This window comes from Gobius niger (assembly GCF_951799975.1).
Source record: "Gobius niger genome assembly, chromosome: 9".
NCBI lineage: Eukaryota > Metazoa > Chordata > Actinopteri > Gobiiformes > Gobiidae > Gobius > Gobius niger.
This window is the reverse complement of record NC_136860.1, coordinates 6,796,022-6,819,803: the sequence shown is the minus strand read 5'-3', so window position 1 is coordinate 6,819,803 and position 23,782 is coordinate 6,796,022. Positions and strand designations below refer to the sequence as shown.

Genomic DNA, 23,782 nt, shown 5'->3' with positions numbered 1-23,782 from the left:
CTATGAGAAAAAGAAGAGAAATGTTAGTGTTAGACAGTGTTGGGCACGTTACTTTAAGAATGTAATAAATTCTATATTAATGATTACAGCTATAAACATATACTATGTTTGTATTACATATTACTGTTACAACACTACACTACTTTGAGTTACTTCTGAGTTACTTTTGGCAAAATATAAACTGAAAATAGTAAAAATGCAATAGAGCAAAAGAGCAATCAAAGATTTCCTGTTCATTCACTTCCCCCATTCTCTCAAGTTTTGTTTTGACGATGTTAAAGGATTAGGCCAGTGTTTTTGCATAAGGAGATATGTTCTTGCCTGAGCTTAGACGAGTTGATCTCATATTTCTCAGTATGCAAAAACCGTGGCCTATTCCTTTAACTACACGATACTGCAGATCTTATACACCAGCGTGCAACTTGATTTGGTGCTGCATTTTATTTGGGAAATTTGGCATTTTTTTGTTCATTTTGTGGCAAGACGGGTGGTTAAGGTGTTAGACATTAAACATAATATACTTAAAAGCAACTAAAATACCATCAACGCCAACTTGAATAAACAAGCAATAGAGGACACACAGGTTCGTAATTGAGTAAGAGGCATAGACAGTTCCATTATGAAAAATATAGTATTTCATTGATTTACTTTGTATACATATATATCAATACATTATTTCGTTTCACTTCCTTTCATCATACCAAGTACACACATTCTCACGTTGGTTGTGACAAACGTGGGCACAATCGTTCATTGAGTTTTGTCGAAGCACGCCAGTGGGTTGACCACAGGGAAGGAAACAACCCCGGTGACATAGATACAAAGCAGAAGGGCAAGAGGCGAGAAGACCTATTTAAAAAAAGAAACGTTAGGCTACGAAATTATCACGTTTACCACTGCCTTGATCAAAACAAACACGTACCTCCTCCGCGCTGTCAGGACAAACAACCGGAGGGACACACACACGGAGGACAAAAGCGAGGCCATCGGCCACCCCTGTAAATGACTCTACATCCTCCTCAGTCCCACCGTCTGCACTCCACCTCTGCCTGGAGGAGATAAAGGCATGGATGACTAACAACTTCCTCCAGTTAAATAGCAGCAAAACTGAAGCCATCCTGATTGGCACCCGGCACCAAATCCAGTCATCCACCATATCCAATATTCATGTCTCAAGCCATAACATTCCCCTTTCCTCCTCCGTTACAAACCTAGGGGTCAGATTTGATCCTCATCTGTCATTTGAGAACCATATCCGCCACCTGTGCAAAGTGTCCTTCCATCACCTACGAAACATCGCCAAACTCCGCCCCTCCCTCTCACAATCAGACGCTGAGAAACTGGTCCATGCCTTTGTCTCCTCCAGGCTGGATTACTGCAATGCCCTCCTCGTCGGGATCCCTGGTAAGAGCCTCCTGAAGCTCCAGCACATTCAGAACTGTGCAGCCAGGATCCTGACGAGGAGGCGCAAATATGACCACATCACCCCCGTCCTCCGGTCCCTTCATTGGCTGCCCATTCACCACAGAATCCACTACAAAATCTGCCTCCTCACATACCAGTGTGTCCATGGAACAGCCCCGGCATACCTCACTGAGCTCCTTACCCCACACACCACCACAAGGCGCCTACGGTCCACTTTCACCCACACCCTTCACCAGCCCGTGACCAAGCTCTCCACAATGGGCGACAGGGCCTTTAAGGCAGTTGCCCCGAGACTCTGGAATGCCCTGCCAGAGCCCCCGAGGGCTCCCCAGAGTGTTGAGGCCTTTAAAAAAGGCCTAAAAACACATTTATTTTTAAAGGCCTTTTCAGACTAATTTGTTTGTTTGCTGTGTTGTTTTTACTATGTGAATGTTCTTTTAGTTTTTATCAGATTTTATTATTCTGTTGTAGCACTTTGAGGTTTCGCTGAAATGTAAAGTGCAATATAAATAAAATTTATTATTATTATTATTATTACACAGGCCGGAGCTAAAAGTGATACAATCGCCTGATCAACAACGAGTAAGATACGATAGTTACGATAAAGAGAACTATGCTGATTACCTGTGTGCCACCCGCAGCTAACGCTCCGTGACTACCCGGAAGAGGAACGGTGAGGCGGCGTATGTGGGGGCGGAAACAGTGAACGCAGAGGACGGTAAAAGCTAAAGCAGGGGCTATTTATATTTTAGGGCTTGCGCCATCTAGTGGCAAGTCCAGCCTGCTTCAATTTAAATGTACTTGTAACTCCAGATACTTAAATTGTAATGGCTATTTTGTGTCAATAATATTTCATATTCCTTAATTACTGAAAAAAGTAGTAATCGTTACTTTTGTAATATGTGCCCCGTCGCGAGAACCAGGGACACAAGTCGGCTGACTCAATTTCCCACAAATCGAGAAAGAAGTTGTTTTTTTAATTGATGATTTTTGCTTTTTTGCAGATTATTTTAGCTGAGATCACGAAGAAGCCTCACAGGTTTAAAAGCGTGAAATCTCAGGGTTAAAAAGTCAGGGAAATAGCGCATTGTCTGTGTGTGACTTCATGATTATACAACACTTCACCGTGTGTGGCTGACGGAGGCCGGCCCCTGTTGCTAACGCTCTGAATAGCCAAATGCTAACGCTGGAATACAGCTACATGGAATACTACTGCAGAAGTTTGTTTTTCTGCGGGAAACCAGTGAACTTTTCCAGGCTAACTTTCCCAGTGCGACTGATGATGCCCTGGCCGTAAGCATGCACAACGAACCAGCTCCTTGCCTCAGAGCGTGTTTTAAGACAGAAGGATGTAGCGCGGATTTGCATAACTCTACATTGAAAATAACTGAGTGAGGAAAATGGATTTGATCACAATAGTGAACAAGCTTGCTGAGCAGAAGGCTCAGCTAAAGGTTGCTTCAGACGGCTGTGTGAAAGTTTGTTTATTTTGGCTTGTGTGCCATCGTGTCTGTTTGCTTTTTGATGAGGCCATTGTTGTGCTGTAAGCTAACGTGATGTGTTCAGTGGGTTGGATTTGTTTGTGTTTTGTTTTTGGTCGTAAGCTGTGTGTGCAGGTTACGGATAATATAACGTAGTCATTGTCCATGGCACTAATGACCGTGTGTGTGTTCTTCTTTCCCTCTGGTCAAATGTGTGTGTGTTTGGATAATGTTGCTAGTTGTCATTGTGTTGCTAGTTGCTATAGAGGTAGGCTCTATGGGAAGTGGTTTTATGCAAGAGATTTATTTATAGTTTGGAAGTTTTATAGTTTTATAGTTGGAAGTGTTGCTTAATGTTTCTTAATGATTTACTTTTATATGTATTTTATGGCATTTTCTCTGAAAACATTAACATTATTTTCATGATTTCATGTTTTATTTCTCGCAAGTTGTGTCCCCACTGAAACATGAATCAGCCTTTTACACTCAAACACTTACTCACAGTACTCCCAAGTACTTTGTATTTGTACTCTACTTGAGTAAATATTTGGGCCACTACTTTTGAAAGTAACGTAACTCTTGCTTGTTTAAAATGTCTGAGATATCATAGATGTGGTAGTCTTCATTTGCATAAAGGGACATTTAGGTCAGTTGAAAGTTTTCGTAGAATGGTGCATTGGACTTTCCCCAGACTGTGGTTCTTTCCCTCACCCACAGGAGCAGAGAGGAGCCGAGAGGAGCCGAGAGCGAGGCCACCACAAGCATCACCACAGCAGCTTCTTCAGGAGAGGGGCGGGGAAACAAACCGCTAGCATCCTTCAGAGCGCTGCAGGGTTTCAGACCTACACGTATAGCACTCATGTGACTGTCTTTGAGGACCGCTCTGTAAATCTTATGGGCTGTATGCACAGTCTCCCCACGTGACCTCTTCCTGGAAAATTAGCCACACTGGACTTCCTGTCATCGATAGTTTACATTCACCATTAGCATGTCCCACACAAGAGATAGCCCAGGATTTGGTTAAGGAGAACCACTGCAACGTGTTACAAACTTCATGTTCATGCCCCAAAGGAAACGCCATTAGGCGTTAAAAAATGATAATATAACATGTTAACAACTAAATATAATTTAAACTACTTACAGGCCGATTCTTTTAAGCGCAGGCTCAATCAAAATTTTGCGCTAGTTTTAATTTTTGTTTTGTTAGCCGCGTTAGCCTCAAGACTAAAACTCCCACTATAATAAACACAGAGGTTTCCTCCAGCGATGTTGTGTCTCATGTCATGTTTTTTAACCTCTTAACCCCCACCTGAACCGAGCACATTTTCTCCAGTCTGGCTCAACCCAAATCTAAAATGCGTCTAAAGAAAATTGTCAAAATAGCAACAACAAATTAGACCAAAAAAAAGCAATGAAAACGTGACAAACAAGCCACAAAAGAGCATCGAAAATGTAACAAAAACGAAGCTGAAAATGCAACAATAAATCAATGAAAAGAAATTCAGACAATGCGAGAAAAAGGATCAGTTTAGATGAGTTTTGTAGATCTTAGCTTTCAAATGAGGTGCTACACTGGCCTATAGGCTGTTAACTTTTAGATTTGAGTAAAGCTGAACTGGAGACAAACCCTTGGTTAAGGCGGGGATTATGAGGTTAACCTGCTCCAGTCACATCCGAACCTTTACTCGCTGTCCGTGACAAATCCTCACTGTTGACGACCTCAGTGTGTTAATGACCTCACTGTGTGTTAATGACCTCACTGTGTGTTAATGACCTCACTGTGTGTTAATGACCTCACTGTGTTAATGACCTCACTGTATGTTAATGACCCATTGTGTTAATGACCCATTATATGTTAATGACCTCACTGTGTGTTAATGACCTCACTGTGTGTTAATGACCTCACTGTGTGTTAATGACCTCACTGTGTGTTAATGACCTCACTGTATGTTAATGACCCATTGTGTTAATGACCCATTATATGTTAATGACCTCACTGTGTTAATGACCTCACTGTATGTTAATGACCCATTGTGTTAATGACCTCACTGTGTTAATGACCTCACTGTATGTTAATGACCCATTGTGTTAATGACCCATTATATGTTAATGACCTCACTGTGTGTTAATGACCTCACTGTGTGTTAATGACCTCACTGTGTGTTAATGACCTCACTGTGTGTTAATGACCTCACTGTATGTTAATGACCCATTGTGTTAATGACCCATTATATGTTAATGACCTCACTGTGTTAATGACCTCACTGTATGTTAATGACCCATTGTGTTAATGACCCATTATATGTTAATGACCTCACTGTGTGTTAATGACCTCACTGTGTGTTAATGACCCATTATGTGTTAATGACCTCACTGTGTGTTAATGACCTCACTGTGTGTTAATGACCTCACAGTGTGTTAATGACCTCACTGTGTGTTAATGACCCATTATGTGTTAATGACCTCACTGTGTGTTAATGACCTCACTGTGTGTTAATGACCTCACTGTGTTAATGACCTCACTGTGTGTTAATGACCTCACTGTGTGTTAATGACCTCACTGTATGTTAATGACCTCACAGTGTGTTAATGACCTCAGTGTGTGTTAATGACCTCACTGTGTTAATGACCTCACTGTGTGAGGGCGGCACGGTAGCGCAGTGGTTAGCGCTCTTGCTTCACAGCTAGAAGGTCCAAGATTCCCACCTGGACGGAGTTTGCATGTTCTCCCCGTGTCTGCGTAGGTTTCCTCCGGGTACTCTGGTTTCCCCTACCACTAAAAACCTGTACAATAGGCCAGGATGAATGATGTGTGTGAGTGAGTGTATGGTGGTGTCAGAGGGTCCGTTGGTGCAGACGTGTGCAGTGGCGACAGCGCTTCTGTCAGTCTCCCTCAGGGGAAACTGAAGCTACAAACGTAGTTTACCACCACCGAGTGTGGAGTGAATGTACAATTGTCTCATGTAAAGCACTTTGTGACCATGTCTGTGAAAGGCGCTATGTAAATAAAGATCTTCTTAATGACCTCACTGTGTGTTAGTGACCTCACGTATTGTGCATTCTGAGTTTCAAAGATATTCTTTCCAATCAACATTTCAGAAACGTCCTCTTCACAGGAGGGCCCAGGCTGCAGACCCTCCTGTGGCCAGCAGGGGTCTCTGTTTGTCCATGTGTAAACTTCACCTCATCATCCACCTTCACTTTTCAGAAAATACTCTTCATTCCACACGATCCAGTCACAGCCGGGGCGGGCCGTCAAACACTGTAGGAAAACTCGGCTAACTATCTTCGCTATTTGGATGGTGGAAAATCCCTCATTTTATTCCTGTTTAGTGAAAATCTTAAGGCTATAATTACATAAACTCCCTCCTCACCTTCAGTGTCTGTGTACACTGGTGTGTGAATGAGAGAGAGAATGGGCGACTGGTTCATTGATTGAAAGCGCTTTGGGCCTAAAACAGGTAGAAAATAATTACTCAAGTAAGAGAAAAAAAGTACTTATAGAAAATGTGAAAAACGTTGTTACTGAGTACTAACCGCCTTTGCACACGAGCACTTATTTGGGCCACTACTTTTTACTTACTTTACTTGAGTATCGTTTTTTCAAAGTAAAGTTACTCTAACTGGAGTCAATATTTTGGCCACTATATCCACCTCCGCATTTCCCCAAAACCGTTTCAATCTCACCTAACCCCACTTTAACCGAGCACATTTTATCCAGTTTATCCATGTGACCAAAACAGGAAAACGTGATGAAAACAACCAAAAAAGGACAAAAACGTAACGATGGCCTATAGGCTGTAAACTCCAGTCAAAAAGCTTTTAGTTTTGGGTAAAGCCGAACTGGAGAAAATGCACTGGGTCAAGGCTGGGGCAAAGAGGTTAAGGGTTCTTTAAAATAAAAGTGTTTAACCCCTTAACTCCCACCTGAACCGAGCACATTTTCTCCAGTTTGGCTTTACCCCAGTCCAAAAGCTTCTGGAAAAAAGCTGTGAAAATAGCAACAAAACTGAGACGAAAACAACGATGGAAATGTGACAAAAAAGTGAGAAAACATTGACAAAAAAGTGACGACCAATTGATGAAAAAGTGGCAAAAATGTCACAAGAAATGGACAAAAAAATGACGAAAAAATGACAAAAATGTGACAAAATGTGACAAAAAAATAACAAAAATATGACAAAAATGTGACAAAAAAAATGACCAAAATGTGATAAAAAATTGATGTTTTTTTTTTAAATGTGACAAAAAATAACAATAATGTGACAAAAAAATTGATGAAATTTTTTTTAAAATGTGACAAAAAATTACAAAAATGTGACAAAAAATTGATGAAAAAATTACAAAAATGTGACAAAATAATTACAAAAATGTGATGAAAAAATGACCAAAAAATCACAAAAAAGCCACAAAAAAAGGCAAGAAATGTGACAAAAATGTGATAAAAAAATAGATGAAAAAATTACAAAAATGTGACAAAAAAATAGATGAAAAAATTACAAAAATGTGACAAAAAATTTATGAAAAAATGACAAGAATGTGACAAAAAAAATACAAAAATGTGATGAAAAAATGACAAAAAAATCACAAAGAAGCCACAAAAAAAAGCCAAGAAATGTGACAAAAATGTGATAAAAAATTGACGAAAAAATGTCAAAAATGTGACAAAAAAATTGATGAAAAAATTACAAAAATGTGACAAAAAAATTGATGAAAAAATTACAAAAATGTGACAAGAAAATTGATGAAAAAATTACAAAAATGTGACAAAATAATTACAAAAATGTGATGAAAAAAAAGCCAAAAAATGTGACAAAAATGTGATACAAAAATGGACGAAAAAATGACAAAAAAAAGTTGCAAAAATGAGTTGAATACCCAACAAAAAAATGATGGAGAAAAAATCTGATGACATGAGGAAAAAGATCCTCTCGGTTCAGGCGGGAGTTAAGAGGTTAACATTAACCTCTCACTCTCTCTTGCTGCTTTTCTTTGTCGGCTTCTTCGTCACGTGTTTGTCGCTCTTTTGCTATTTTTTTTTTTTTTTTTTTGCTTTTAGATTTGGGTAAAGCCAAAACTGTGGAACATGTGCTTGGTTCGGGCGGGGGTTAAGAGGTTAACAACCGGAGCATGTGTGAAGAAAACTCCCTGTACCGCGTGTCTCCTGCGTGTCCAAACGCGCCGGTGCGGAGGAGGAGCGCCGCCGGTGCGCCTTCATGACCCGGTTCCCCCGGCCTCCGCCTCCTCCTCCCTCCCCAGCCCGGGGCCTCCTCCCTGCTCTTGCTCAATCCCTTGTCCACGCACGCACACACACACACACACACAAACACACCGGCTTCGCAACTGCACTGCAACAGCCCCGCGCTCAGGAAGTTGCACCACGCGCGGGGAGAGGAGAGGCTGCGGACGGAGGAAGTGAAGAAGGACACAACAACAGCATGGTCTTATCAGGGGCCGCGCTCGCGAGGCTGCCACCGCTGTAGCCTCAGATCACGTGACCCGGCCAGGTGTGGACCGCGCCAGGGGAGTAAAGGTGAGTCTTGAGTGAGGGGCGTGTCCTACTCGTGCCCCCGTTTTTTCAGGTTGGGGTCAGGTTCCGAGAGATCGTTTGTTTGTCACCAGAGGCAGGTGTTACTCGGTTTCTTTTAGTTGTTTTATCACACGGTACTTTTCGCTTCTGCTCGAGTAAAAATTATAAAGAAGTATCTGTACTCTTAGTAAAAATAATACTACACCCTTTCCCACTGCTCTTTAGAATGATTTTGTTGTTCTGTATTTTCTTGGAGTTCTGTTTGGAAGCATCACAATTTCCACTTGATCATATCGTGTTTTAGTTCACACAGTTTAGGGCGTCACTGAAAATAAATCAGATATTTTCACTCAGGTACTCACACAACTCCTTTTTGACTGTTACTGGGGCATACTGTTTTACTTGGCTGAGGAAAAGGATTTCAAAGATGAGTTTATTGACATGACCGGAGCTTCAATGATGAGTGCAGTGGTGATCGTAGCGTCACAGCTCTGAGTCCCAGAGCCGAGAGCCAAGAGCCCTCAGCCTGCGGATTAAAACAACTCGGAGCCAGGGACTGGGACTGAAAGACAGCCCTGGACTCTGACCAGCCCGGCCCAAATTAGCGTAATCGTGCACTTCCACAAATACATATTTGAACCTCTTACCCCCCGCCTTAACAATAACGAGTGCATTTTCCCCAGTTCGGCTTTTTATTATTACAAAGTGGCAAAAATGTCACAAGAAATTGACAAAAAATGGACGAAAAAATGACAAAAATGTGACAAAATGTGACAAAAAAATAACAAAAATATGACAAAAATGTGACAAAAAATGACCAAAATGTTACAAAAAAATGACAAAAATGTGATAAAAAATTGATGATTTAAAAAAAAAAAAAGTGACAAAAAAATACAAAAATGTGACAAAAATAATGACAAAAAATGACAAAATATGTGACAAAAATGTGATAAAAAATGGACAAAAAAATGACAAAAATGTGATGAAAAATTGACGAAAAATTCACGTGCACTTCCACAAATACATATTTTAACCTCTTACCCCCCGCCTTAACAATATCGAGTGCATTTTCCCCAGTTCGGCTTTTTATTATTGTTTTTTTTGACTGGTATCATCAGCAAAAAGAACGGGAAAGGCGGTCGTAGAAACAGAAGCAACATCATTAATATAAATAATAAATAATAATGGTCCCAAAATTGAACCTTGTGGCACACCATACTCCACGGAATTCCTTTTAGATTCATGTTTTTTTTAATACTGGGCTTTACCCAAATCTAAAATCTTCTCGACTGGAGATCAACAATGTAACGCCTCATTTGAAAGCTAAGACCTGCAAAAGTGATGGAAACTTTTCGTCACGTCGCCGCATTTTTGTTATATTTTTGTTGTTTTTTTAAATTCTTTTTTCTATCATTTTTTTGTTGTGTTTTTCTCACGTTTTTGTAGGGTTTTTATTTTTTGTCCGTGTTTTTCTCACGTTTTTCTTGACTTTTCATCTTCTTTTTCTCGCTATTTTGATGCTTTTCTTTTTAGCTTTTAGATTTGGGTGAAGCTCGGTTGAGGCGGGACCGGTGGCCCTAGAGCCAGTGGCCCCTCTGTGCTCTTCCAGAATGGACATATGGTTAGTCCGCCCCTGCTCGGAGCCGTGCATTAGACGTGCATTATAACGAGTGTTATAATGCACGTATATTATAACAAGTGAAGAGAAATGAGGCGCTGCTAAGAGGCTTTGTCCCGGGGCAGGTTTCCCCCACATCCAAAATGTTTACAATATATTACATATGTTGTGTGTTGCTGTTTTGGCATCTCTTTACTGCTGGTGATTTCATTTCGTGCGCTGACCACCTTGCTCACCTTTAACTCCTCTCTCTGCGTGTTTGTTTGACCGGTTCTTCTCCGTTTGGCCGGTGCTTTTGTCCTGAGGTTTGGGTGATGTTTTGGTGAGCTCTCACTCCTCTCGGGTCTTCTTCATGTGTCAGTGTCTCAGCCGGAGGTGACTCAGCCTATTGTCGGGTTTGTCGGTTTTCTCTGCACAGGAAATATCCATGTCCTCTGTATTTTTATCCAGACTTCAAACACACTCGTCTGTGATAACTGCTGCCGTTAAGGGATTCATGAAGACGTCAGCAGCGCAAAGAGATTTCACTTGAATAGTTTCTGATAAAACGCTAAATACTGTAATTAGATTTTCAACATGCTTTTATTTGTGTTGTTGTAGTCGCGCCTCATAGAGAACCTGATTTGGGCGCCTCTGCATTGATTTGTCACATGTTATAATTTCAAACTATGTGTGTTTTGTATGAGTCGCTTGATGAGCTTTTTGATGGTGATGGTTTGTTGGGTTTTCCTGTAGTAGTATAGTGAACCTAATTGCTGTTCTAGAATGTGATGATGTCATAGTACCTCACAGGACACCCCCCACCACACCCCCCACCACACCCCTCACCTGCCCCTCGCCATCAAAACACAAACACGTGCAGGGATTGCAAATGTTTGAAGCAGCAGAAGCCGCAACAGTTAGCAGCTAGCACAGTCAGAGGTTAGCATTAGCAGCTAGCACAGTCAGAGGTTAGCATTGGCGGCTAACACAGTCAGAGGTTAGCATTAGCGACTAACACAGTCAGAGGCTAGCATTAGCAGCTAGCACAGTCAGAGGTTAGCATTAGCGGCTAACACAGTCAGAGGTTAGCATTAGCAGCTAGCAGCTAACACAGTCAGAGGTTAGCATTAGCAGCTAGCACAGTCAGAGGTTAGCATTAGTGGCTAACACAGTCAGAGGCTAGCATTAGCAGCTAGCACAGTCAGAGGTTAGCATTAGCGACTAACACAGTCAGAGGTTAGCATTAGCGACTAACACAGTCAGAGGTTAGCACTAGCGGCTAGCACAGTCAGAGGTTAGCATTAGCGACTAACACAGTCAGAGGTCATCATTAGCGGCTAACACAGTCAGAGGTTAGCATTAGCAGCTAGCACAGTCAGAGGCTAGCATTAGCAGCTAACACAGTCAGAGGTTAGCATTAGCGACTAACACAGTCAGAGGTTAGCATTAGCAGCTAGCACAGTCAGAGGTTAGCATTGGCGGCTAACACAGTCAGAGGTTAGCATTGGCGGCTAACACAGTCAGAGGTTAGCATTAGCGACTAACACAGTCAGAGGCTAGCATTAGCAGCTAGCACAGTCAGAGGTTAGCATTAGCGGCTAACACAGTCAGAGGTTAGCATTAGCGACTAACACAGTCAGAGGTCATCATTAGCGGCTAACACAGTCAGAGGTTAGCATTAGCGGCTAACACAGTCAGAGGTCAGCATTAGCGGCTACTACAGTCAGAGGTTAGCATTAGCGGCTAGCACAGTCAGAGGTTAGCATTAGAGGGGGCAGAGCAGGGTTCATTACTGACACCTGCCGACAAAATTAAAAAAAAAAGGCATAGCTTAGGGCAGCTTTAAGGCAGAAAACGATCAAATGCAAACAAGCTTACTCACATTTATGGATGCACACAGATAGAGTTGTGTCTGGTTTCCTGATTCTGCTAAAAATAGCTCAACTGACCACACATGTGTGCATATTCGGACAAACACTCTGTTCGACTTCCACTGTGCTCGCTACAATAAACCTGCATTTCAGTTTCAGCTGAATACCCGCCCAAGCCACAGAATAACAGACAACAAAGCACTGTAGCTCTGGTTAGTGTCGGAGTGATTCGAGATACTCTGATACATACTGTCCATACTTTTTACATGCGGAAATGTTTAGGAGAATCATATGTGAGAGAAACCTGCCCGTGGGAATGTTGGGGTCGTAATCAGTGGAATACGACTCTTGACCAGCATCTGATCTTGAAGCTGAATTATGAATCACCAAACTCACCTACTGTTGATGTGTGTTTAGTCATTTACAGCAAACGAGCTCTCTCTCTCCCGTTCGTTATTATTGTGACTGTATGTGATTCCTGTAACAGTTCAGAGACTTTTTGATTTAAAACCGAAAATGGCTAGACAGTCATGTGACACTGGAATGTAGTGTTTTATAGAGTCGTATAAATCAGTGGCCTTTGCACCAGAGCAGATGGTCTCCAGCAGACGTCCTATCAGAGCTCGTTTCATCATGGTCATTAGGAACTGCACTGCATTAGGGGTGAGCGGACGTTGAGTTTCATTTAGATCAGGACTGAAGGCAGCCAGGTTTCCTCCGGGTGCTAGGTTGGCTCACAATGGCAGCGCGGCTCAGTCACAGCGGCTCAGGACTAACACCTGAACACTATTTCAGTGACAAATATTGCACTTACTTGCTTACTCGCTGAACCTGTTCAGGAGGTGAAAGAAACAAATCCATGGGCATAATGTTGGATAAACATCTGGAGTCAAGTCAAGTAAAACCACGTCTGCAGGAAAGTCAAATCTGATCTGTTTTCCTGTGATCAGAGAGAAGTCACACGTGCAATGGTTTATCACATCTGTCATTTCTCACCAGCACGGTCAGTTCTGTTGTTTTCCTTCATTAATCATAAAATCGCAATATTTCCTTTCACAATAATTGTGACATCACTTGCAAAAGCACAAGCTTTACACCTTTGAAAATGTTGTAGATTTTAGCATTTTGAAATTGACTTGTGAATGTTTCAACAACTGTGTCACCAGTAGAGCTGTGAACTGTTACATTTGTTTAGATACAGATACTTTAACAATACTTTTTTAATATACCAATACAAAATATTTGTGATATAGAACCAGAAAACAGATTAACAATGTTAATTATTATTTTTTTCCTTCCATTTAATTTTCTTTTACATTTATATCATTTATTAGAAACTTCCTTTAACGACAAAAAGGCAGGAAAAAAAAACTTTTCAAATGTTTCCAATTTTTTATTCAATTTTTAACAATTTATTCCCAGAATTTTACCCCTTTTTCTTGTTATTATTTTTGGCCAATTTTTCCCCAAATTCTTTCTCCCAAAATGTTGCCATGTTTTTCCCAATTTTACCCAATTTTTACTAGTTTTTCCACGGTTTTCCTTTTTTATCACCTTGTGTTTCACATTTTTTTTTGATGACCAACAGCATCAAAACTTGGAACTAAAGATTTAACATTTTCAACACTTTTCATTTTCTGACACCAGTAGAACCTAAACCTTGTTTTTGACAGAACCCAGCCCTAGTCATCTGTGTTCTCTGCTCTCCTGGCGTCAGGGCTGTGTCTGACCCTCCACCAGAGCCTCTGTCAGCTCCGACTGTGGCCCCCAAATTTAAGTTTAATTTGTTTATCTGAACAGAAGCAAGAACTTCCGAACATCTTTAGAGCAGTCCAGTCCAGCTTCTCCTTCAGTATGTGGAACTCTCATCCCGCAGGACTGAACCTGCAGAAATATCAACGTCTTCAGCAGAGAGCTCCAACAGGCCAGAGCTGTTCCTGTCTGTGTAAAAATGTGCCTGTGTTGTAGTCCGGACACACTCCCCTCGGAGGCTCTGGTCATCACTTGCGGTATGGGACATGACGCAATTTCTGTTTTCTCCCAGTGCCGAGTCACTGCTGAGAAAGACTGATGTCACACTTGGAGCTGACTCGGAGCATTCCTTCATAACTCCACACAGATGACGCAAACATCCACACAACTAATAAAAGAAAAAACCTGAATAACTGAGGAGCTATTCAGACAGGGGGAGGCAGGATTCAATATGTCAGATCTTCACCCTGTTTTAAGACTAGTTGAAAAATGATAAAAACTCACATTTTGCCTGGTTGGATCTTAACGGATCCAAGTAGAATTTCAATACGCAACAAGAAATAATGGGATGGAGACAATTTGATTGAAAACAACAATTGAACTGAAATAGGCTGTTTTTGCAGCTGATCATAAGTTTAGGACCACACCTAAAAAACTCCTGAAACCCCTTCAAAGCTCCAAACATAAACTCAATATTGAGTAGCTCCACCATTATTGTCGATCACTTCAAAGACGTGCTGGATACAAGCGTTTCCAGGAGGTGTGTGGAAACATTTCTCCAAGTGAAGACGGCCTCATAAAGGGCATCTATTGTCAGGAACTGTTGTCGTGCCATCCATTCACAGTTGGATTCAGATCAAGGAAACGCACGCAGGATGGTCCAAAAGAGTTATCTTATTCTTCTGAAGAAGTCCTCTGTCCTGCGGGTGTTGTACTGTTGAAAACCTAGTGGTTCTTGCAGACGAGGGCCTCAGTCTGAGGGATGCTCTGTGACATCTGCTCCACCTGAAGCTCCATTGTGCCATTGAATGTCATAATGTGGTGCATAGAAAACATCTTGGGTGGATCTGCTTGTGATTCCAGTAATGTTGGAAACCATCAGGACCATCAAGGTCACATTTTTATCATCTTTATGATATGATATATGATTATCATCTTCCACCTTTTAATATCAATGATGGATCTCTCTCCAAAGTCCAAGTGGACGGTTTTGTGGCTCAAGGAGACGAGGTCCTGCAAAAGCCTAAATTTAACAGCCGAAGACATTTTTTTGGGTCTGCAGGGATGGAGCACAGCCAGAGGTTCTGCTTATGCAGCTCAACAACCCGACCATGTTCAAAACGATGTTCCTTCCATGTTCCTTTGCATCAGGACGTCAATGACTCTGAATCCACATTTTTGCACAGATTTGGACTTTTAAAGGCATGAGGTCTGAAAAAACAGCCTATTTGAGTTTAATGGTTGTTTTCTTCTGTTGTTGTGTATTGAAATATCTACTTGGACCTTTGTTAAGATCCAGCCGTGAAAAATATGAACTTTTTAAACTGTTCTCAAAGCTTTGATCTGGACTGTGTCTGTATGGTTCTGTATACTTGTTATGTTGTGACCATAACACTGCATTTAAAGTTCTTAGACCGTACTGTGTTTCATCACATTTTCAAAACAACTCCAAACTGCATGAAACGGGACGGCTGTTGGATTGAAGTGCCCCTGGTGTGTGGAGAGATAAGAAGAGAAGAAAAAACTTTATTGTCTCCTGAGGGTAGTTTGTCTTGGATTTGGCTGTTTCCACCACATCCTGACAACTGTTCAAATTAAAAACACAATTGAGGATTGTAGAAGGTACAACTACACAGGAGGATTAAGTCAAGAAAATGCAGTTGATTCGATTTATTGGACTAGTAATATTTACTTGTTATTAATTGAACAGTCTGACTTCCTCAAATTGTTGTTTGCATTTCAGCAATTTTGTTGTCCCGTAACAACAGGGATATATAAGGTAACATACGATTGGACCAAACTTAACTTCATTTGAAAATTGGACAAGATGCGTCCAGTCCCTTTAAGAGCTAATGTTGAGGAAGTGGACGGAGAAGAGCGTGGGAGTGCAGGGCATGAGGGAGCAGTGGAATATGTGCCCCTGCATGAGGGGTGCTTTTTACATCAGTTTATCTTCATAACTTTACTCATGTGTTCATGCACAGTCCTTATCTGTGTGCACTGTGGGCCTGCTCGACTGTAAGTCATGTGACCAGGGTGATCGCCCTGACCTTTGTCTCTAAGGTCGGCTCCGCTCTCACGCTACAACACACGCTCCAGAAACGAAAGCCTTTCGGAGCTAAAGACATTTTCCACTGGAACATTTCAGAAAACACTTGAACACAATGAGGATGAACTTACATATTTTTGGTCCAATAGTCAGAGCCATAGCTGTTTTTTATAGTAACCAAAGCACCCGAAGGAAACATGCACCAACACGATGTTGCAATCTCAACTATTTACGCAAACTCCATGAAGTCAGTGCGGCATTGCAACTTTTCCAAAAACGTGCGACTTTCCCACAACTATTCCTGAACTTCGCATTCCTGAGTTTCTGATCAGTTGAATCCATTTTACTTGTTATATTTGTTTGGAAGTCATGTCCAGCGCTGGGTTTAAGTCATTCAGACTGAAGTGAGAGCGAGGACTTCTGCACCTGTTCCCGCCTCCTCTCACTCACCTGGGTCTGACTTTACAGCGAGTGCCGCCCTGTGCTGCTTCTGCCCTCTGTCCGAGTTTCATTTCTCTACTCCTGGATCTTTATTTGGCGGTATTTGACACGTTTTCCCCATGATGCAGGGGCATTTGTGTGAGAGGCTGGGCTTTCTTTACTGTGTGAACTTTAGGAGTCACTGCTGTTGAACCAGATCCAAAGCTCAACGTCGACATTCGTCCTGTGGTCTGTTCTCCTCGGAGTGTCATTCAGGGCTTTGTTTATCAGGGTCATGTGACAGACAGGTGCCTGTTTGCTCCTCCCACTGTCCACAGCTGAGCGGAGGACGGGAGAGGAGGGGTGCACAGCTTCGAGGTCTCGGAGGCTTTGGGGGAGACGTGGGGGGGCTGAGTGTGTGGGTGGTGTCTGCTCTGTTGACAGTTTATTGATCTCACAACGGAGAAATTCACTTGTTACAATCGGCATTCAATAAGATCACTCAGGGCGTGCATAACAGACAGGAAATGTGCAAACAGTTAAATAGTAGAAAAAAAGGTATCTTATGTACAATAATACAATAAGTAAAAGCAAAAATCTTAAAGGGGGCGGAATTATAACAATAAGGAAATAAGAATAAATAAAAATAGGATGAGATAAAATGTCAAAATATTGACTGGGAAATGTAGTTAACTCTATTCAACACCCATTTACACCGTTTATCAGCAAGAAAAAAAAGTTTGGTGTTTAAATTTTAGTTTTAAAACAACTTTTGGAAAAATGGCCTGCAAAATCTTGCATTTTAGCAACAACCACAAAAAATGCCCTTGAAATCCTGGTGAGACTGGAGAACGCTAAAGGGCCTATCTCACCGGAGGAGAGGATACAACTCGGAACTCCGCAACTCAGACTGATAGCGCACATACAAAGGGCCTGGAGAGTAGTAGTGGACTTGAGTTGCTGCTAGTCATGGAGATCTCTCTGAAACTTCCCCTGGAGATAAGGCCAATCTCCAGGTAGTCTCGGTGAAAAAGAGCAGGTTAAATTTCAGCGGAGTCTTCATATGGTCTCCAAGAGGTGGACGCAGTCTGAAGAAGCTGTGGCAACATTGCAAACAGTATTTATTGTCTCAAAGAGACTTCATGCTGTACGTCTCTTTGAGATCTCCTTGGTGTCCAACAGGTCTTGGAGACATTGCATGAACGTCACAGAAATGTCTTACAAGTGAAGGACAACAAATAATATTTGCAACACAACTGCTTGAGACTGTGTGGAGACCTTTTCAAGTCATCTCTGTGACCAGCAGCAATTCGAGTCTCCAACTTGTCTCCAGGCTGGTGAGCCATTAACCACTGTGCCACCAGGCCGCATTAGTGCAGCCTCAGGCAGTAAAAGCCCAGTGACTGAACGCTGGAGGTTGTTTGGATTTCAGTCTTGTGTTTGTGAGTTCTCAACCCAGGAGCCTTTGTTTAACCACTGAGAGCACAACTCCAGTAATTTTCTCCTCTGCCCTTTGCTCATGTTTGAGTGTTTGCTAACAGCCGAGTGCGTGTGTGCAGTGTGGGGAAACGCCGGAAGAGACATGTTTGAGTAATGTTTGCTAAGAGCTGAGGAGGATATTAGAGGAACACTGATCATGTTTACCGAGTGTCCACAGGTCAACTCTGTCCATCTGCTGTCCTCACACACACACGAACACACACAATTCTTCTTCCATGGCTGAAAATGGTCCCAAGTTTTGTCCATGCTATTCTTTGTGTAAAATCGGCCCTTTTTCATCTCTTTCTAAGTAGGAAATTGCCGCTGTGCCATGCCTTCAGATTATGGGTTTATGTTTTGGGACGGGTTTGACTGAAGGGAACTGGCGACCCTGAGTACAAGTACAAGCAAACAGACAAACTGTTTACACAATCAGAGGACTTCTGGAAAACACTTACAGAGCATGCTGGACAGAGTCAACAGTTAGTGTGGTTTTTGGCAGCCCTCTTTGTTTTTAGTCTTTTGAATGAAAGTTAACGCTCTACTCAAAGAGAGTTTTTAGTCAAGCCCTGGTTGCAACCCTGACAAAATACTTTCTTACATTCGTCTTGTCAACAAAAGCGCATAAACGTCTCGTCAAACATGAACAAGTCACAGTTACCTTATCGTCTTGAAATAAAAGCTGGGTCAGGGATGTTGTTGAGGAAAACAACGCTAATGGGAATTAATAGATAACACACTTGGATGTGACAAGCACAGAATTACTGTGTACAGCGGCCTGCTGGCTAATCGTGAGAGTCAGACGTTTCAGACCAAAGCTACTTTTGGGCCATAGAAAAATGTTGATTAATAACAGTTTTTTTCCAGTTGGGCATACATAGGCCTATAGGCAGCAGTAATAACCTGTTCCACAGCTTACAATAGTTGAGAGACATTAAATTAAGCTGACCTCTGACCTCTGACCTGGGCTCATACACTCAGTGCTCAATCTCCCATGTAAATTTGTTGGAGCTTTGGTTTTGGGGGTCTGTAAACAAACATTTTCCAGGTCCCAGAGTGAAAAGAGCTGAAAACGCTGTTTACGTGGCTCCATTGTTACGTCGGCTCTGCAACTTTTCCTAAAACGATGACATCAAAAATCTCCATCTCAAATTCTGGAAGTGCCAGTACGGGCCCAATAAAAACAGCACATGCACAGACTCACAACACCACAATCAACATGTGCTACAGTAGGTACATGAAAAAACAAGGTGCACTCAGTCATTCATTTGTTCAACAGGCGGATGAAGGGAGGAAAGTGGAGGTCACGCTCTGTGCCCCCCAGTGGGAGGGACCTGAACCTGCACCCTGACAGTACTAGGGCGTAGTGAGGGTGCAGAGTGTGTGAATCGTCCGTGGAGATCCGGGTGCAGTGATGTTGAATGTGAGGATGGATTCAGTTAATGGTCAATTGTGAAGCCTTTTCAATGATTTCTTTGTGGACAGTGAGTGAGAGAGATCTGGAGTGGCCATGGTGGAGATGAATGAATATATACTGACCATATAATTCCCTTTACTGCACAATCCTCTGCTCCTCTGCCCTACGGCGAGCCACAGGTGACACGGAGAAGAACACAGAGTTAGCCTCAATCCAGTCTGTGTTTTCGAACTGACCGTTTGTCCTGCTTTAGCCTGGTGAGTCTGAAGAGTAAGTTCACCTCCTCGTTTCTTCCGTTGGAGATCGTAAATCCATGCAGTAGTTTCTTTTTTTACTGCTGTTTACTTTCCAAACGCTTACTACAGTCTCCAGACTTGTTCTATTTTCTTTGGTAGCACCACAGCGCCTCACACAGGCCTGGCAGTTGTATGACTGCGTTTTCACAGACCTGAATCAATCTGTGTGGAGAAACTTTATGAAACGATAAGCATTTTGTCTTCATGTGGATATAGCATGAAAGTGAAAGCGCATCAGGATTGTCAGCAACCCAACACAAAGGCCACGCAGGCCATGTAGTCTGTAATTCATATTTGTGGTATCAATGGAAGAAAAATGACACAGCCACATCTGTGGTTTTCACTACGAGCGTGAGATCACATGGTCACTTGACTGACTATGGAGCAGTCTATTCCAAATGACCTCGGCTTCCTTCATAACATCACACACATGCCTACCTGCCGGATCTGAGCATCCAAAAAGATGACCTCTGTTAGCCTGCAGTGTCACAGACAACCCCTAAAGACAGCCTGTGGGTCCAGATGAAGAAGTGAAAGTCCTGCCGACCCGCCCAGAGGAACACACTCTCATGACTCCACACTTTAACACAGTTTCATCCTTAGAACCCTTTCACTCAGCGTATTTTACAATTCCTTGAGATCCACTTTCACATTCAAATCCTTGCTGAAAACCTCACTTAATGGTACATGCAAGTTTCTCGCTTCCACTTTGAGTTCACTTGCGTCCACTTATTGTTCACTTCTGTTCGCTTCTCTACAAATAGTGTTTGCTTCTGTTCACTTGTGTCAATAGACTTCTTGCGAATTCTTCTTCGGTAACCGGTGCAGTGTGAGTGTGGAACATTGGTTTTAATGACTTTCTAAGATCGCGGAGGCAGAACTGTCAGAACTAGACAGAACTGTTCACGTGTGCTGTAAGAGGTAAATGCAGAAACTGAAGTATGTAGTAAATAAATCAACAATGAACTAGAAATTAGGTTAAATAATCACATGATTAATGCATTAACGTTGAAAAAACATGCATGCATATTATATCATGTAGGTCTTGTATGTCATGGTGGGTCATTGTTGGACCATGACAGATGTGGACAGGACTGTGGTAGATCTTTTACTTTGGAGAAAATAGTTACTTTAGTAATTGTGTTGAAGCAATGAACCACATAAGCTTCTTCTGTAACATCTGTCCACATCAGGCCAGCTGCACCACGAGTCAGGGGAACTGGGAGAAATCAATCTACAGCAGATAATAATAATGATATATATATATATATTATTTTTTTTGCGTTTTTATTCTAAATAACGTTCACACTTGTACATGAGACTAAAATATATTTGAATTTCAACATTCTATTCTAAAGCAGAAGCTCCATGACTTCCTTCTTCATCTGTCAGTCGGTGACAGACTGAAGAGAAATGAGGCCATTTTGTTGAAAAGCACACTTGTAGCGTCATGTTTTAGCGTCATGTTACTGTCACTCACGGTGTCTGACCTACAGTGTAACTCTGAAGCCAATCACTTCACAGTGAGTCAGAGAAGGTGGGGGTCAAAAGTGACCAAACTCCAAGATCCAAGCTCTGAGAGGAAAACAAATATTTCAGCGCTTTATTATTAATATGTTAATATTATATTATATAATATTTGTCACCAGCCGAGTAACCAACCACTGCTCCTCAGCAGAACCCCCTCCACACAGTGTCCAGGCCGAAGATGTAAACAGTCAGAGTCATCATGGAGCTTTAGCTTCATGTGTTGTGAACCGGAGCTACAGCAGCTCTGAGACTTTTACAAAGACACACATCAGTGTTTCTGTTACCGAAACACTCAGGATTAAAACAGGCAACAAGAAAAGGTATGTCCATGACTGGATCTGTGCTGGGAATGTGTTTGGGCCTTGATAATGCATTAATAGCATTCCCTCTGGAGGAGAATGCTAATGCTACACGCTGAAGCTCCGATCGCGAAAATAAATAAAGTCAATAAAACCACCATCTACATAAAGAACCGTGTAACAATGATCACACACTGAGCCGGGCTTGTTGATTTTGAACAGCACGCTTGGAACAAATTAACAAGTAGCCTATTATGCACTTCTACAATGGGTCGTAGCTAACAAGCTATTAGCCGCGAGGAGCTAGAAGCTAGCTTTGAACGATTCATTGAAAACAAGCAGCATATAATGCTCTAATGCCTTTACGATGATCACACACTGAGCCGGGCTTTACACATGTGTGGTTTATTGCAGACTTTTCATCAACAATGAGCTGTAGCCGATTGTGACATGCTAACGGGGGTAAACTTGAAAAAACATTGTTCACCTGCACAGATAATGGCCCTCTATTGAAGGGTATGGGCTGGATATAGGCTTAAATTCTGGGGAGATCCTGGTGTAGACCATGGGGGTATAGTTAAAGATCCATAGGTAGGGCTGGGTACTGTTAAGCGGTACCTACTTGGTACCGACCGAAAAGCTCCGGTAGGGGGCGGTATCGAAAAACTTTTTTTTTTCGGTTACAACTCCAGCTGCACCAAATGGCAGCACCGGAGCGTTTGGGATCAGATTGTTTCTGGAAAAGGTGCTCACAATGCACTCACTCTGCATTAGCCATGTTTGGAACAGTTGTGGTACATTTTCAGTGACAGAGTGAGCGCTCTCACTATGTAACAGATCTTTGACGTGTGAGGTGCTTTCACTGTCGAACAGCGCAATGTGTTTAGAAAAGTTTATCTGAAAGAAAACGGTGCCGGATGTGGATCTGGTCTGTTCCTGCAGCTCAGGAGGCAATAATGTCCTTTCTCTTTTAATCACTGCTTTAGTTCCAGGTGACGCTGCTGCGCCTGTTTTCTGATGTGCCGTGTTTGTGCCGCTGTGCTGTTTGTTTTCCTGAACGATACTTTTTATACACATTATTTTAACTCAATTGAAATAACATAGGTATCGAAAAAAAGTACCGCTAAGGCACCGGTACCGAAAAGCAGGTATCGTTAAAGTAGTGGTATTGAAAAAAAAAACGAACGGTACCCAGCCCTATATCCATAGGGCATGGCAGTAGACAGAACGCCTCTGAACTCTCAAAGGTTTGTCTCCATTGTTCACAAAGTGATAAGTGTTGCTCCTTTCCAAAAGTAAAATTAAAATGCACCAAAAATTGATTGTAGTTTCAATAGTGTTGTGATGATGCCACAGACAGTGCTGAAGTGGGCGTGTCGTAAAGGTTTGGGGTTTCTTAAAGAGACAAGACATTCACTACAGCCATTTTGCGAGAGCAAATTTATTCAAGGCAGTTATTTTAATTTTCTGCATTTACAGACCAACAGAAGGTTGAATCATCATTGTAGTGTGCTATAGAGTGGTACTATGTGATTGAAAAAAGCATAATACCCCCTCTTTAACCTGTTACCTGCTGCCCTCCTGATCAGGGGCTAGGGTTATAGGGCTAGGGTTATAGGGTTAGAGTTATAGGGTTAGGGTTAGTTAACCCTAATCAGGATATAATTAAGGTTAAGAACAGCAAATGTAACGTAAGTTGTGTTTCACTCACACAGATCTCACACATATGTTTAGAAACTAGAAGGTCTTGTCTGTCAAATGAGCAATCACACTGGCACACAGGCTGAAGCTCTCCAGTCAATACGCTTAGAGATTTGGATGTAAATAACTGTTAACCCTAATCCTAAACCTAACCCTAAGGTGGCAGTTAAGTGGTTAAGAAATATAGACTAAAACTTGCACCGTCACTTTAGAACGATGCATATAATCAGGTTTTGCTCTGTGCATTGTTACACGACCTGTCACCGAGGACACGGCCATAGCCATCATTCACCTTCTTTCACAGGATTGGACAGCTTTAAAGTGTTGTCTAGTTGTTATAATATTGTTTTGTATCCATGAGACAGTGGAATCCTAAATATTATTCATTTTGGCCAGTATTCTTCATTTTCTACTATATATAGTTATGCTAATTACAGGAAATTACATCTGACTTCTTCCATTTTCTGGCCTTTTCGTGTATGCTTGAAAAGACTGTCGCAATCAGGCATATCATTGATTTTTTTATGGTGGTTTTCTTCACGCCAAATGCAGGGGAAGGGTCTGAAATCCTGACTACCTTAAGGCTAATAGCCGGCGTACATTGTCAAGTCGTATTGTACATCACATCACAAACGCGCCGCCTACGTAACGGATCTGAGCATCCAAGTTAAAGTCTCTCCTGGTTGAACTGAAGGTGGCCTGTAGTATCCAG

At 41.9% G+C, this 23,782-nt stretch overlaps 1 protein-coding gene across 1 annotated transcript in view; it reads left to right on the top strand.

Annotated features, from left to right (window-relative positions):
- Positions 1-8,214: 8,214 nt before the first annotated feature.
- The window catches only part of LOC306968270 (interleukin-1 receptor-like 2), a 33,819-nt gene continuing 18,251 nt past the window's right edge, over positions 8,215-23,782 (top strand). The window contains exon 1 of the mRNA XM_079563612.1: positions 8,215-8,439. The gene's annotated coding sequence lies outside the window, so the exon portion shown is untranslated. The remainder of the gene's footprint in view (positions 8,440-23,782) is intronic.